Consider the following 14230-nt stretch of genomic DNA (forward strand, 5'->3'; position numbering starts at 1 on the left):
TGAGGGAGGGAAAGGATGACTTTCATGGGTCACTTTCTTGCTGGGTTAAAATGAAGTAGCTTCTCCTAAAAGGGAGGCACTGCTAACCCCTGGGAAACCTCCTCCTTGTTTCCAGTGAAGGAGTTGGGGGACCTCTCAGCCAGCGGTGACTCTCAAAGATGCTTACAGGAGCTTTGCTGTGGGCTCTATCTCTTAAACTGCAAGGGAAAATGGGGAAACCTCAGACTGTTGGAGAACATTTTGCTACAGGATTGGGGTTTTTAATCTGGGTGTCACATTCCCAGGAAAAATTGCTTGGGGAAAAAAAAAAAAACTCTATGGGAGGGGTCACTCATATGCTCATGGACTCCAGGAATAGGTGGTAGATTGAGCTGACTAGCAGGTGGAAGGAAGTCGTGGTCAGGAGCAGGGAAGCCATGGTCAGGAGCCGTGGTCAAGAACATGGCCTTAAGCTTACCCTGTGGGATTTTGTAGGACTTGCTCCCAACCTCTGTCAGAGAGTTACCTTTTAGACAACCCAGTCACCTCTAAAGGGACCAAGGAGGGGATCTATGGGTTCGGTTTCAAGCCCAGACCCATAAGGAAAGCTGGGGAAAGGCAATGACAGCCTCTTCCTTAACCTTAAAAGTTGTTCTGTCGAGTCAGTGTCAGCTCCTGCTGACCACAGAGCCATGTGGTTTTCTTGGTAGAATACAGGAGTGATTTACCATTGCCTTCTCCCATGCAGTATGAGATGATGCCTTTCAGCATTTTCCTATATCGCTGCTGCCCGATATAGGAGTTTCCCATATTCTGGGAAACATACCAGCGGAAATTCAAACCAGCAACCTCTTGCTTGCTAGGCAAGTCATTTTCCCACTGCGCCATTAGGTGGCTTCCTTAAACTTAACCACTATCATTTTACCTCCTGCAGCATGTGAAAATCTGCCACCAAACGTGCATCATTTGTCTGACTACTCCAACATATTTGCCTTGCCCACACAATCACCACTGTTATGAAGGGGCAATAGGGAAGCAATAGACAAACCCTTCCCTCTTTCCTTGAGACCTTTAAGGCTACAGATATAAAACAGGCAACTCCAGAAACTAAAACCCACAGATTTTAAAATCTAAATAATAATTATTTTTATTGAATACAAAGAGAGGCTAGCATAATCTAAACATACATGTTCCCACATGTTATAACTAGGGATGTGCACAAATCGATTTTTTTGTTTCAATTTGTATCAAAATCGAATCACCCCCAATTTGTTTTGGGTCTGAATCCGCCCCCCCAATCACCCCAGATTTGATTTGTACTTGAATTTTCTGAATCTGAATCAATTTGGGGGGAAGGGGGTCCTTGCGGCAAAAGAGTGGGGTGGGTGGTAGTTCCCAATGGGTGGAGGCTACCACCCAAATTTCAAAGAAATTGGGCAAAGGGGTAATTTTTGAAGAATTTTTAAAGTTGGTGCATCTTTAAGCTTTTTCCAGTAGGGAATAATTGGGGTTTCAGCAGACTTACAGCTCCATGTGGGAGGCACCAGGAGGCCAAAAGTGGGTTGTGGTGGGTGGTAGGGCCCAATGGGTGCAAGGAAGCTACCAGCCAGATTTCAAAGAAATTGGACAAAGGGTTTACAGCCCAAGCACACACAGAGAGGGGTGCCTAGAGTGCCTGTCTTACGAGGGTATCCCCCAATTCACTGAACTCATTGTGCAGTACATTGTGGGATACATGGAAGCCAGGACACATCGTCTCGGCCTCCAGATTTTCGCACTGTATGCATCAGCGCAGATAATGTGGGAGCATGGACCATACTCCCACCAATGTTGCAGGATCATCTAGGGGGAAAGGTAAGTTTAGTGCAATCTTCCCCTCCCTCCCTGCCTCCCAGTCATGTGTATACCCTTAGTGTGTATTACATATGGATTAGGAGTATAATACCTTAAACCTAAAGAAGGGGGAATGGGAAACAGGATAGGAAGGGGTTAACTAAATGAAATACTCTAACTGATGTTGAGGAGAGCTTTGGAACCAAAACAGGGCATTTAAAGCACAGAAGAAAAGTAACTGAGCACAACCTTTACCTTATCTGAGAGAGAGTTAAGGTTCCTAGGACAGGCCAGTCTCATCTGGGCTTCCAGAGCTAAGATCAAGTCCAACCGTAATCTGAGTTCATTGCCAGCCTTCAGGAGAGCCCTTCAAACCTATCTGTTTGGCCTGGCCTTCCAGGGTTTTTAATTTGTTGTTTTTATAGTTTTGATTTTAATTATTTGTTTTTATTTTGATGTAAACTGCCTTGAGCCATTTTTGGAAGGGCAGAATATAGAAAGAAAGGAAGAAAGGAAGAAAGAAAGAAACCTATCTCAGAAAGCTGCACTCAGGAAGGTGGCTGTATTTGTGAAAGGAGAAAAGGCTGTCAGCCAGCCTTCCAGCATGTAACTTTACTTGGGATGTGATCATTCAAATGAAGTAATGAAACCACATTCTTATCATAAAAGTGAACCCCCCAATATTCCTTAAATATGTTATCTTCCCTAACCCTAAGGGGGGGGGAGGCAGGGGGAGGAAGGCAAGGGAAGAGAGAAGTTTATCCATAGAATGCTATCTAACTGCAATAGAGAGCACTAACATGACAGACTTAGAGAAAAATTCCAAAGACAGAGCAAGAAAATGCATGCAGTGCAAAAACACAAGCATAAAACACAGAACACAAGGCTCAAGCAAAGGAAACAAACCATGGAAGGTGACCGGAAACAAACACTGCCCAATCTGATGAGATTTGGGAACACAAAGTGAATTGCTCCCATTCATGCTTCCACAGCAGAGACCCACACTAACATGACCAGAAAGCCAGGCACATTCAGGCAGGGGCGTACCATCCATTAGAGAAGGGGAGACAGTTGTCTCCTGGCCCGCTGCCTCAATGGGCCCCCCAGAGGCCAGTCACACCCACCTATCCTCTGCAGCTGTGGCACCCGCCCGATTGCAGCCAGCCGCACAATGACCGGTGGCCTCCTCAGTGCGGTGAGGATGCCGATGGGGGGGGAGGCTTTCCCTTGCCTTCAAGGCAAGAGCTGAGCAGTTGCGCCTGCACCCCTCTCTCTTCCAGTTGGGGCGGGACAGCAGTCGCCTGCCTGCCTGCCTGCCTCATGTGCCTGTGACTGAGCAGCAGGGAGGCACAAGGGAAGCTAGGTGAGGTCGGCCAGCCCAGCAAGATGGTGTTGCAATTTGCAAAACAAACAAACAAACAAACTTGAATAAAGGACCTGAGGAGGAGACAAGGAGGAGAGACGCTCCAGAGCAAGCAGGGTAGGGACTGCTGCTGGGGGAAGGTGGGTGGAGGCATTACATCCTCGTCTCCACACTCGCCGCTTGAGCAGCTCTTCCGTTCCCCTCCTGTGTGAGCCGTTATTAGCTATTAGCAAGTAGCTCTGAAATTGCAAGGCTCCTCTCCAGAACTGCAGGAGCAGTGTGTGGTGGGAGTGCAGGGGCAGAATATGAAGAACCAGCGTGTGGGCTTCCACAGCTCAAGCCTTTGAAATTAGGCTTCCCTCTCCTCTTTATCGCTGCCACCCCCACCCCAGACCTGTAGCTGCAGGTGCGCATGATGAGACATAATTGACACCCCCCACCCCTCGCAATTTCCCTTGACACCTCAGCCCTGGCGGATCTATTTTCACAGTGCTTCTCCTTGGCTGAAAATAAATGCTTTCTGGATCATGTTACAGCCTTCCACTCAGGCAGCAGAAGAATGCATTAGCATTTGCATGCTAATTGTTTGTCAGAGAGACACAGGGGGCCAGGCTGGCAGGGAAGTTCCTTGCTGTCCCAAAGTGAAGACGAGACAACTCTTTCTGTTTGTCTTAAAATATCATTTAAATTTTTTAACAATTATTTTTCAGCTCTTTCCAGTATGAAACATACTTTTTTTGCTTTAAAAATCCATTCATTTTGTTCATTGGTGCAGAATGCTGCATGCTTTAATTATTGAGAAAATGGGAGCTTTTTTGGTAGGTGAGTGCTGGCATCCATTGTCCCATTTTGCATTTGTAAGGTGGCCAAATACCTTACAAATGCAAAATGAGACAATACATGCTCTGCCTTGAGTGGAAATTCACGGCAGAGCTGAAAGATTCCTGCAAAAAAGAGTCTTGCCGATTAAAAGCCCAGTCCTGCACAGTGTGTGTGCACTCAGAAATAAATCATATTGAATGGGCATAGTTGTAAGTTAACCAAGGAAGCTTCATGTACTGTACTTAAAAGCAGAACCAGTTTTAAGTTCAGCTTTGTTAGCTGTTCCATTAGTAACTTGTAACTGTAGTTGGGATAGTTAGCAGAGAGGTGGGGCCAGGAGGAGGAGAGGAAGGCAGCGAGGGGGCCCATTTTAAAATCTCATCTGGGGGCCCACTCCAACCTTGATACACCCCTGTGTTCAGGTACATATAATAGGAAAGGTCAGAGAGAAACAGCTTTGTTTTTAAAGGGTGTGGCGGGGGTCATAGTTCTTTCTCCCTGCTTGTAATTTTACCCATGGCAAGATCATGTAAACAAAGTACACAAAATGACTGAATTCTAGCATCTCAGTGAGACTTTAGGAGAGAAGAACTGGTCTTGTGGTAGCAAACATGAATTGTCTCCTTTGCTAAGCAGAGTCCACCCTGAGTGTATTTGAATGGGAGACCACATGTGTGAGCACTGTAAGATATTTCCCTTAGGGGATGAAGCCACTCTGGGAAGAGTAGAAGGTTCCATGTTCCCTCTCCAGCATCTCCATGATAGGGCTGAGAGAGACTCCTGCCTGCAACCTTGGAGAAGCCTCTGCCAATCTGTGTAGACAATACTGAGCTAGATAAACCCAGGGCCGTCCCTAGGTGGGTGCGGGGCTTAGGGTGAATCAGCACGTGTGGGGCCTCCGTAACATTTCATATCATTACAGAATCATACTGATTGATGGCATACAGTGTAAATAGTGTGAGTGAGGATTTTGGACATGTCCCACCAGCTTCATAAGCAAACAAACAAATTATATAATGTTTGTTCCAGACATTTTTGTAATTTTCTGCCACGAAACAAGCCACTTATAGGACTTTTTGGATGGGTTTTCTTTTTTTAAAAGCCAACAATTCGTCCAATCCACTTCAATTTAAATATACATATTCCTCCCACTCTGCTCTACATCTCTGCTCAATACCAAAGCCCTATGGCAAGCCAATCCCTAAATAATCAAGGTGGGGGAGACAACCACAAAAAAGAAATCGCATCATACCTCCATTACTAAGGCTGGACTAGGCTGGGCTGGGCAGAGGGTCTGCAGAGAGCTCTGGTGCTGGACACACTCTCTCTCTCTCTGCCTGCCTGCCTTGCTGCCTGCCTGCCTGCTTCTTTCTTGAGCTTTAGGCTTCAGGGAGACCTGCATGGAGGCCTGTCCGGAATGCCCACCCACCCACCAAACAGCTGAGAGGTGGGGAGAGATAGACCTCTAGCAGTTTGCCTGGGAGCCTTTCAAGCTGCACACAGACACAAAAGATCGGCTGTGGGGAAAGATAAGTGGCTGGGACTGGGGGAGAGAGGAGGGCAGGCTGCACTGCAGTGTGCCCAGAGTGGAGCCTGTGCCAGCATGGGGCTCGGGGCAATTGCCCTGGTCGCCCCACCCTAAGGATGACCCTGGATGAAGCAATGGTCTGACTTGGTTTATGTCCACTTCCTGTGAGATTGTATACAATTAACTAGGAGTGAAAGCTCCTGACAGCTAGTTAATGATGCTAAGCAAATAGAGATAAAGGAGACTTTAAGAGTCTAACTAACAGTTCTCTTACCCTTAACTCACTTAGTGGAACTATCTTTTTAATTCTGAGGAGGACCAACCACTCTCTCTATGAAGGAAGGGAAGTCTGCATCCCCCTAATCCAATGCAAGAAAGACTTTAATCTGGCTCTTCTAGTTGAACACACACACACACAACACATACACACACGCCTCCATGCACACCCAAAAACATAAGAGTGGGGGAAATAATAATAGACTCCTTGGGAGTGGAGGAAAGAACTGATGATTCCCGAACATACTGGTCTGGTGTGCAGGCAATGAAGCTAAGTGACCAAAGGCTGTGCTGAAACTAGTAGCGAGGCTGGCCATTTTAGGGTACAACCCCAAGATCTTGTACCCCCAAAGGGCAGAACAAAGATGTATATATGTGTGTAAGTAAGTAAGTGTGAAGGTGTGCATGTTAAGTATGGGTGAAGTTATGAATGAAGTGCCCCTGAGAGGGGGGCATTTTGAAGGAGGCTTTTTATAGGAAGCAAAAATGAAACCTTTTAAAAATAATATCTCTGAGAACTGGATCAAATATAAAATTATCTAAAAAGTGCTGATGATTGACAATATCTTACACACTCACTATTAGCCAATAGTCATCACAAACATAAGGCTGACACCTTCAGTTCCCAGACTGAGGAGGATGCAAGACAAAAGCAACTTAACAATCTTGCTTAGTAGAGAAAGAATGCAAGGTGAGAATACAGCAACGAAGCGGGGGTGGGGGGGGGGACAATGGGACACCTGTTTCTAAGTCTCAGAAGGGCCAAGAAGAGAAGTTTCTCAGAGAGCCAGGGCTTTGGGGAAATTCCGGGAGCCTTGTGTGGTTCTTCACCTTTAAGATGTCATGGTTTCCCTTCTGACTTCCTAGGCTACCTTTCTGACACCAGTGTTTACACTGTGCACATTGGACTCAAAACACAGGTCCAGCCCATTCACGTGTCAACTGTCCAGGGGAATGTACTTTGGCACTATCTGCCTTTTGCTTTTGCACTGAAGATAAAAATCATGAAGTGGGAGAGGGGGAAGGGCATATCATGCCTATCTTGAGAGTTTGCTGCTTTAATATCCCTTCAATGCTTCCATAGATTCTAGGCCGAGGGTTTGAAGGTACATGATGCAGCAGCCTTGCTGAAGCCAAACAGGTCTGAATCTGGCCAGTGTGCAGATGGGAGACCATCCAGAAACCCCATGTGTGCCACTCTGAAGTCCACGATGGGGAAAAGGTGAGTTATATAACTAATAAATAATTAACGTCATGAGTTTGTGAAATCACACTGGGCCACACTTAATCACCATCCACCATGACACACTAGCCAAAGTATTCATTGGCTGGCACTGGACAGGAAAGCCACTTCTTATTTGTTTCCACAAGTGATGGGACAGAATGTTCTTTATCCAGAACATGTGATATTTACAGGCCATTAAGGTGAAGTGGAAAGCATAAGTGAGCCAGTTTAAAATCAAATATGTTTTAATCAATCTGGTTTATTCAGTGTACAACTGTGAGAAATTAAAATATGGAGTTTAGAAAATATCCTCAAGAGGGTGTAATCAGACCCCATATGTGTTGGAACTGCCATAGTTCCTGATTGCGTAGTTGGGTTCTTTAAGAAGTAGTTGCAAGTCTTCTGAATCCTGTCAGAGGGTTTTGCTGAAATAGCACTTGTGATGGAACGTACATATAGGAGCTGGACAGTGAGTGCGTGAGAGTCTGTGTTGCCATAGTAACCAGGCATGGAATGTTCAGGGGGAGGGATTTAAATAAGGACAGTTGGTTAGGAGAAGACAGTTGGAGTTGGAATTAGGGGTAGTTGGAGCTGAATGTTCGGAGTGAGAGGTTGGACAGAGCATAGTGGAGAGATTGGTTTATGTGAGTTGAACAAGAGAGATTTGTGTGAACAGGGGTTTGTGTGAGACTTGAGTGGTGAATGTGTGGAGACTGTGGTACCAGCAGTACACTGGGGCAGTGCTCTAAAAATGGGGGAGTGTTAAGCCTGGGAAAGAAACGTTGAACGTGAAAGGTGCCCAGAAGTGAAATCTCTTGGTGACAGACAGGAAGGTCTGAGTTTATCCACTAAGTCTGCAAACCAAGTTTTATTTATTTCTGTCCCAGTTATATCAGCTGCCTAAATTGTACATTTTATCAAGAAGGAAAAAGCACTCAGAGAGTTAAACAGCTGACGTACTTAGCAACTTTGTAGAGATGTTTATGTGCCCTGCCTTGCAGAGATCTTTAGTCCAATCAGTTGTAAACAATAAATTTATTCATGTTTTTGTTCTACACCTCAAGTTTTGTTTCATTTAGCAATAGCAATAGCACTTACATTTATATACCGCTTTATAGCCGGAGCTCTCTAAGCGGTTTGCAATGATTTAGCATATTGCCCCCAACATTCTGGGTACTCATTTGTACACTGAACATATATGCCTATCCTGTGCTTGCAAGGCTATATAACCAAGGTGTTGAGTACTAAGAGCAGAGTAATAAGTAATCATATGGTGGCAACGAAAGAAAGTAAAAACTGAATGAATTCCCAGAACTGGAGACTAAGTTGTTATAAAACAATATAAAAACAAATCACCTCCCTAGGCTTGAGAGGGGCATCAGGGTGGGTTCCTGACAGCACCATTTTGACAAGACAGGCAGACAGGCATGCAGGCAGGCAGGCATATTTTGAACAGTAATCAATTTTATTGATATTAGGTCCTGTTTTGCAGAAAGGCAAAACCTGTTCTGCTAAACAAAAGAATTGGCAAAACTAGCTGAAATATTGGAAATAATCAATTTGATAATTATTTTTCATGTGTGCAAGAAAGCTGCCTTATACTATGTTAGATCTTTCCTCCATCTAGCCCAGAACTATTGCCTGTGAATGGTACCAGTACTACAAAGTCTCAGGAAGTGACTTTCTTTCAGCCCAGCAACCTCTTTTGCTGGGGATCCCACCTGAAATCTTCTGACTATAGTCTTATCACTGAGATATGACCTCTCGCCTTCAATATACTGAGGTCATTTGGACCAAAGTGGTTTTATTAAAGGGAGACAATTGTCAGATAACAAGGTCGTTCTCACAACTGGCGAAAGCAGGGTAGGAGTGGGGAAACCAGGGTCAGGAGGCTCATGTGGAGCCATGGGGGTCTGCTCCTACCCTGCTGCTTCAGATCAGGGTGTATTTACCATAGTGTTAACCGAGGTAAGAGAGGAAAAGCCCCATCTTACCCCACAGCCCCGATTGTGTGCGCAATTGGGGCTGTTAGCAGCAGCTCCCGACAGCCTGGCTCACTTCCAGCCATTGAGTGCCCAGAGGTGCACTTAGGTAATTTTGGCACCCCCCCTGCTTTGGAGGCCCCCCACTCACACACATACACACACCATGACACACGCAGTATTTTTAACACATGGGTTCTTGAGGGCACAAACAGCAACTGAACTCACAAGAATGTAAGAATATAAAACAGATATATTTATGCAAATATGCATTAGCAGAAACATTTCAACACAGAACTTAACAGATCCCCATGCCACGTATTTATTTCCCCATTCCTCCCTCTGTCTCTAAAGCAGAGGTCACACTCTTCCGTCCGGCACAGTGGTGGGCCAGTGCCACCCAGGACAGACTAAGTAGGATTTGTAGGCCCCTAGGGTGTGTGGAGGCCCCGGACTTTGGCCCGGAATCCAGGGATAAGAGCACCTCTGTGAGTGCCACCTATAGAGCGGTCAGGAAGCCAGGAGCTGCTGCACTGATGCGGGGAGCTTCTCAAAACACATACTTTACATTTAGAAGAACTCTATATGTGCTCCGGAACAGATGGCAGCACTCCATTCCTTTATGCACACAGATTTTCTGTGTCCACCAAAGAACAATATACAGCTTCCTTGATTATAATGGTTGGTATATCATTTACTCAACTCTTTTACCTTTCAGTCACACTGTGCAAGATGTGCAGCAGTTCCCATAGCATTAAGACAAAGGAATCCCAAAGAGCAAACATGCCAGTACAGAACAGCCTTGAATCTGACTGTTCATTGGGAATCTAATCAACACTGTACACATTTTGCTTTTCAAGATCTAGTGGAACTGGAAATGAATGCTTACAAGAGCACTGTGCTGGTCTATATGCAATGTGAGGACAGCAGGGAATTCAGAGGGCTTTCACTGTAAGTTGTTTTTTCCTTGCTTTGAAGGTTTAGAGTTGGTTGGGTGTGTGTGGCCTGATACCACCTCAGCTATTGCTATAAATAAAGCTCACATATGCTTATACTGCCATAAAGCTTTTGTGGGCTTACATTACTATATTTCTGTTGGCATTGAAATGAATACAGTTTTTCATTTCCACAAACAGCATTTGCATTTTCAAACTGTTGGACAAATTTTCAGGTTCATACTGGGTGCTTGCATTCTGAAGGACAGTGTGCTTTCTCCCGTTTCCTTTTCCTTCTTTTCCTAAGGTCAGCCCAAACCCAGTAAGAGGCTACCTGGAATGCTAGATATGAAGTGGCACCTGACTACTCTGGTAAATAATTCAGGGAGATATACACAGTTCTGCTCTGGACCCAAAAGGAGATCAAGTTCTGAAGTAGGGAACAGACATATTCTGTTCATCCAACAGCAACTCCTTGCTCCCTTAACTTGTGGAGCTGAGAAAAGAGGCTTCAATTGGAGAACTGTCTGAGGAACAACCACAATCCCTCCCAGTATACAACATGCTAACGAGGATGGGGCAACCAAATGCATTTTTGTTTAGAACAACAATAGGCTTGAACTGCATCTCCATATTCAGAAGCATATGACTGGGTATTTATTTTAATAGTACATTTATTTATACATACCCTTTACTCTTCTCCTTTCACCTGTCATTTATTACTTGACTAGGTCCCCTAAGTTTGTTGTTTTGACAATCACATGATCTCACTCTATAGTGAAGCTCTCTTCAGTCCACTGTGCTATATATGTGTACAGAACCTTCTCAACACATTGGTTTGAGGAAGCAAGAAGCAGCTGGAGATGGTGCTGGCCACATCAGCCTTTTAAGTGGCCTTAAAAGCACCAATCTGATAAGTTGAATTGCTTCTAATGTTGAAATTTCTTGATCTTGCTGATAGCGCTTTTCCACTCAAGTAACTTCCTGTTGTTGTTTTAAAATCCATAATATTGTCATAAATTTGCAAAGCAACTCTAGTAAGTGAAGCCAGGAGCTAATGTGGCTCTCCTATGCACAGTTCCTTGAGAGTAAACCCATTAAACACATTGAACTGAGTAAATGAAATTAGATGAAGTAAAATGGCCTTCCCCGCCATCAAAATTTTGTGGACAGCTAAGTCAGTAAAAATGTACTTGCTTATTATGTCCAGAAGGCTCATGTTGATATATGTAGTTTTTACTGGGTTTTGATCTTTACCATTTCCCAGCCAGGTCCGTGGAGACATTTGCAGTCCACTCATGGCACACAAAGGGGGGGGGGGAGATTGAGATTTGCCATGGCCATTGGCCTGAAATACTGTATATGCAGTCTAAAGTGCCAAATGACACCATACCAACAACAGCAGCAACAAAGCCCCCCTTTTACTTGTTGAAAAAAATGTAGTCTAAGAAATGGTTTGGGATTGTTCCTCTTTTCCAGAACTGGATCACCAGTTGCAATGAATGGCAGCCATCAAGCAGAGAGCACGCACAACGCAGGCTAGTAGTGGCTCGACACAAAAAAGAAAAGCCGCACGTGCCATTTTAGAAATGTATCTCTCTAATGCCATTAAACTAAAGTGCAAGTTCTTTTATATTCACAGATGTCTATAGCATTTTGAGATCAGGTTGGATCTATAAAGGTTAACATCTGCAAAACTGGCAAGAAAACCACCAGGTTTGTCCAATTCTCTGTGCTCTGAAGCATTTGACATTTGTGAGACAAAGTGCTTGTGACATCCTGAACACTTAGTTGGCAGGTGCCGACAGTTCCATAGTCACTGGAAACTTGGTAGGAAATTCAAACCTTATATAAACATAATCAAATAACTCACTTGCCTTCTGCCTGCAGTAGTATTCAGCGAATCAGAGTCTTTTTACTCCTTTATGCTTTAAAAATAGGTAGGGTGGTTCTCTGTTCTCTTGCTGTCATTGTCAGGAGGCAGAAGGATGGGGTGGCACAAAGTGACGAAAGGTGGATTAGTTGCTCCTATGCCTGCCTAGAAATTCCTTTTCTAGCTGTCCTCGTTTATTTGAAAGGTATCTTGGAAAGCAGGCTGAATGTGTATCAGTTCATTTTTCCTGTGGCATGAAGGCATCTGTTTTGTAATGACTATTGCACATTGGGAAGAAAGGCCTCAAAAAGCTTACTCTGCCCTTCACAAAATCTAATTTGCAGACATCCAGCTGCCTTCAGCTGCCATCACCACAAATGTTATGATGGATCCCCATAACATTAACTGCTGTCAGTAATCTAAATTAGCCACCCAGTGTGGCTTTTACCACCAGCTCAACGGTTTTCATGCATTCACACCCATATAAAAAGGCTTTCCCCGACTCCTTCCCATGCATGTATGAAGAGTTGTGCATTTTCTTTAACCTACCCTTTCTGAAGGGTACTCTCATATGTAATATGAACTTTCATATTAACCCAGCATTTCCTAGTCCGTCTAATTCTTGTATCCTTATTCGACAGGCTATATAGTAATATGAACACCTTCATATTGATCCAATAAAAAGTATTCCTAGGATGCTGAGAAATCTCAGCTTTCATTTCTTAAGAAGTACATTTCTGGACCTTAAGGTTGTGAGTATAAGGAACTGTGATGATATTAATTCTACAAGACTGGGTGACTGATTATTATGCTTGAGACTGTCATAATTTCCTAGGGCAAAATTCCAAGACATGGCCTGAGGGTTTATGATACACCTACCTTGATGAAGCTAAGCAGGTCTAAATCTGTTCAGCACCTAGACAGGAGGCCACCTGGAACTCCATCTATGCTGCTTTGAATTCAGTGATGGAAGAAAGACAGGATTAAATTGTTGTTGTTGTTGTTTACACAGTAAGACAGGTGTTATTGACTGATTTGTTTTATCCAGACATCGAGTCCTTCCCAAGGACCTGGGATGGCTGAATTTTATTGTTATTATTATAGATATCGTAGTAGAATATAGGCTGTTCCCAGTAAAGTTGCTTTTTGTAATTGGCTGATGGTGATTTCTGTGGCCCCTATGGTGTTGAGGTGCTGTTGCTGGTGTTGTTATTTCCAAATCTTTCAAGGGTCAAATTATTAAATTGACTAGGTGGGGCTAGCATATTAAGTACTTTAACCGGATGCCAGCCCGTGAGGCTGGACATATCTACCATAAGTGGATTACTATCAATACACAGTTTTGTGATCAGTGTGGCCTGTGACTGTTGCAGCCTGATCCTAAGCATGGTAGCTGAGCTGAAATTTCCCACTTTATTCAATAGGGCTTGAATAGGAGTTCAAAGAATTGCAGGCAGGGTTGTAGGTTAAATAAGCACCATAGAAATAGTCTTATATATAAATATATATTGCTAATATGGGCCATAGTGCTGAACCAATTGCATAGTTCTTGTAACCTTTTGTCTGTTAAACAATAAAAGAGTTTTTAATGGATTTGCTGTCTAACTTTGAACTAATTAGTTAATGAAATGTAAATAGAATTGCATATACAGAACTTTAAGTGTGCTGCTTTGAGGAGCTTGTGCAAATGAGGGGACAGCTTCTCTTAAATTTATTTAAACACATTCCTTGTTAGAGCTGAAACAAAGGTAGTCTTTAATATTTTTAATCAGCTTTTGGGAAAGTGACATCATAATTTCTATCAGATTGGCCTATGATGACATAATGCACTAAAACATATTGCGTCTTATGAAATAACTCCTAATACATTGACAGAATATCATTCTTTCCCAGGATTTTTTTACTCCCTTCCAGAATGGCCACTGTTTGGATTCCCACCCACCCCCCACCCCTTGCCTACTTCATACTGTCCTGCAATGTTGGAAAATATGCATTAGCTGCCAGGTACAGTGTGAGAACACTGAACAGCAAGAGGATATTTGTCAGCACCCTGAGGCCATTTTACTGGTGAAAAGAAAATTCCAAATCAATTCCCTTCAGGCTAGATGGTGTGAAGGAAATGAAATGGAACCCACTTTTAGCACTGGACACATCACCTGCTTCCTGGCGGGGGGTGTCCAATGCTATTCTGAACTTACTAATTTGTAAATGGGGCTGGCTGTAAGAAGTGGAGATCAGACTAGGACTGATCTGCTGCTAGGAGCCCGGATGAGGTCACCTGGCAAGGAGGAAAGTGGAATTTCCCATCCTATCTGCTATGATCAGGGGCCAACATTGTAAGGAGAGTTGGAGTTCCAGAGCAGTTAGGAGCCAGTGCAGATTGTCAGTTCAATTAATAAGGTTGTGACTATTTT

At 43.9% G+C, this 14230-nt stretch overlaps 1 long non-coding RNA gene across 1 annotated transcript; it reads left to right on the forward strand.

Annotated features, from left to right (window-relative positions):
- The first annotated feature begins 7603 nt into the window (after positions 1 to 7603).
- On the forward strand, positions 7604 to 10591 carry LOC128341066 (uncharacterized). Its single transcript, XR_008314184.1, has 3 exons — positions 7604 to 7670; positions 9869 to 9959; positions 10251 to 10591. It is a non-coding gene; the product is annotated as an uncharacterized LOC128341066 (long non-coding RNA).
- Positions 10592 to 14230: the final 3639 nt, after the last annotated feature.

This window comes from Hemicordylus capensis, chromosome 1 (genome assembly GCF_027244095.1).
Source record: "Hemicordylus capensis ecotype Gifberg chromosome 1, rHemCap1.1.pri, whole genome shotgun sequence".
Lineage (NCBI taxonomy): Eukaryota > Metazoa > Chordata > Lepidosauria > Squamata > Cordylidae > Hemicordylus > Hemicordylus capensis.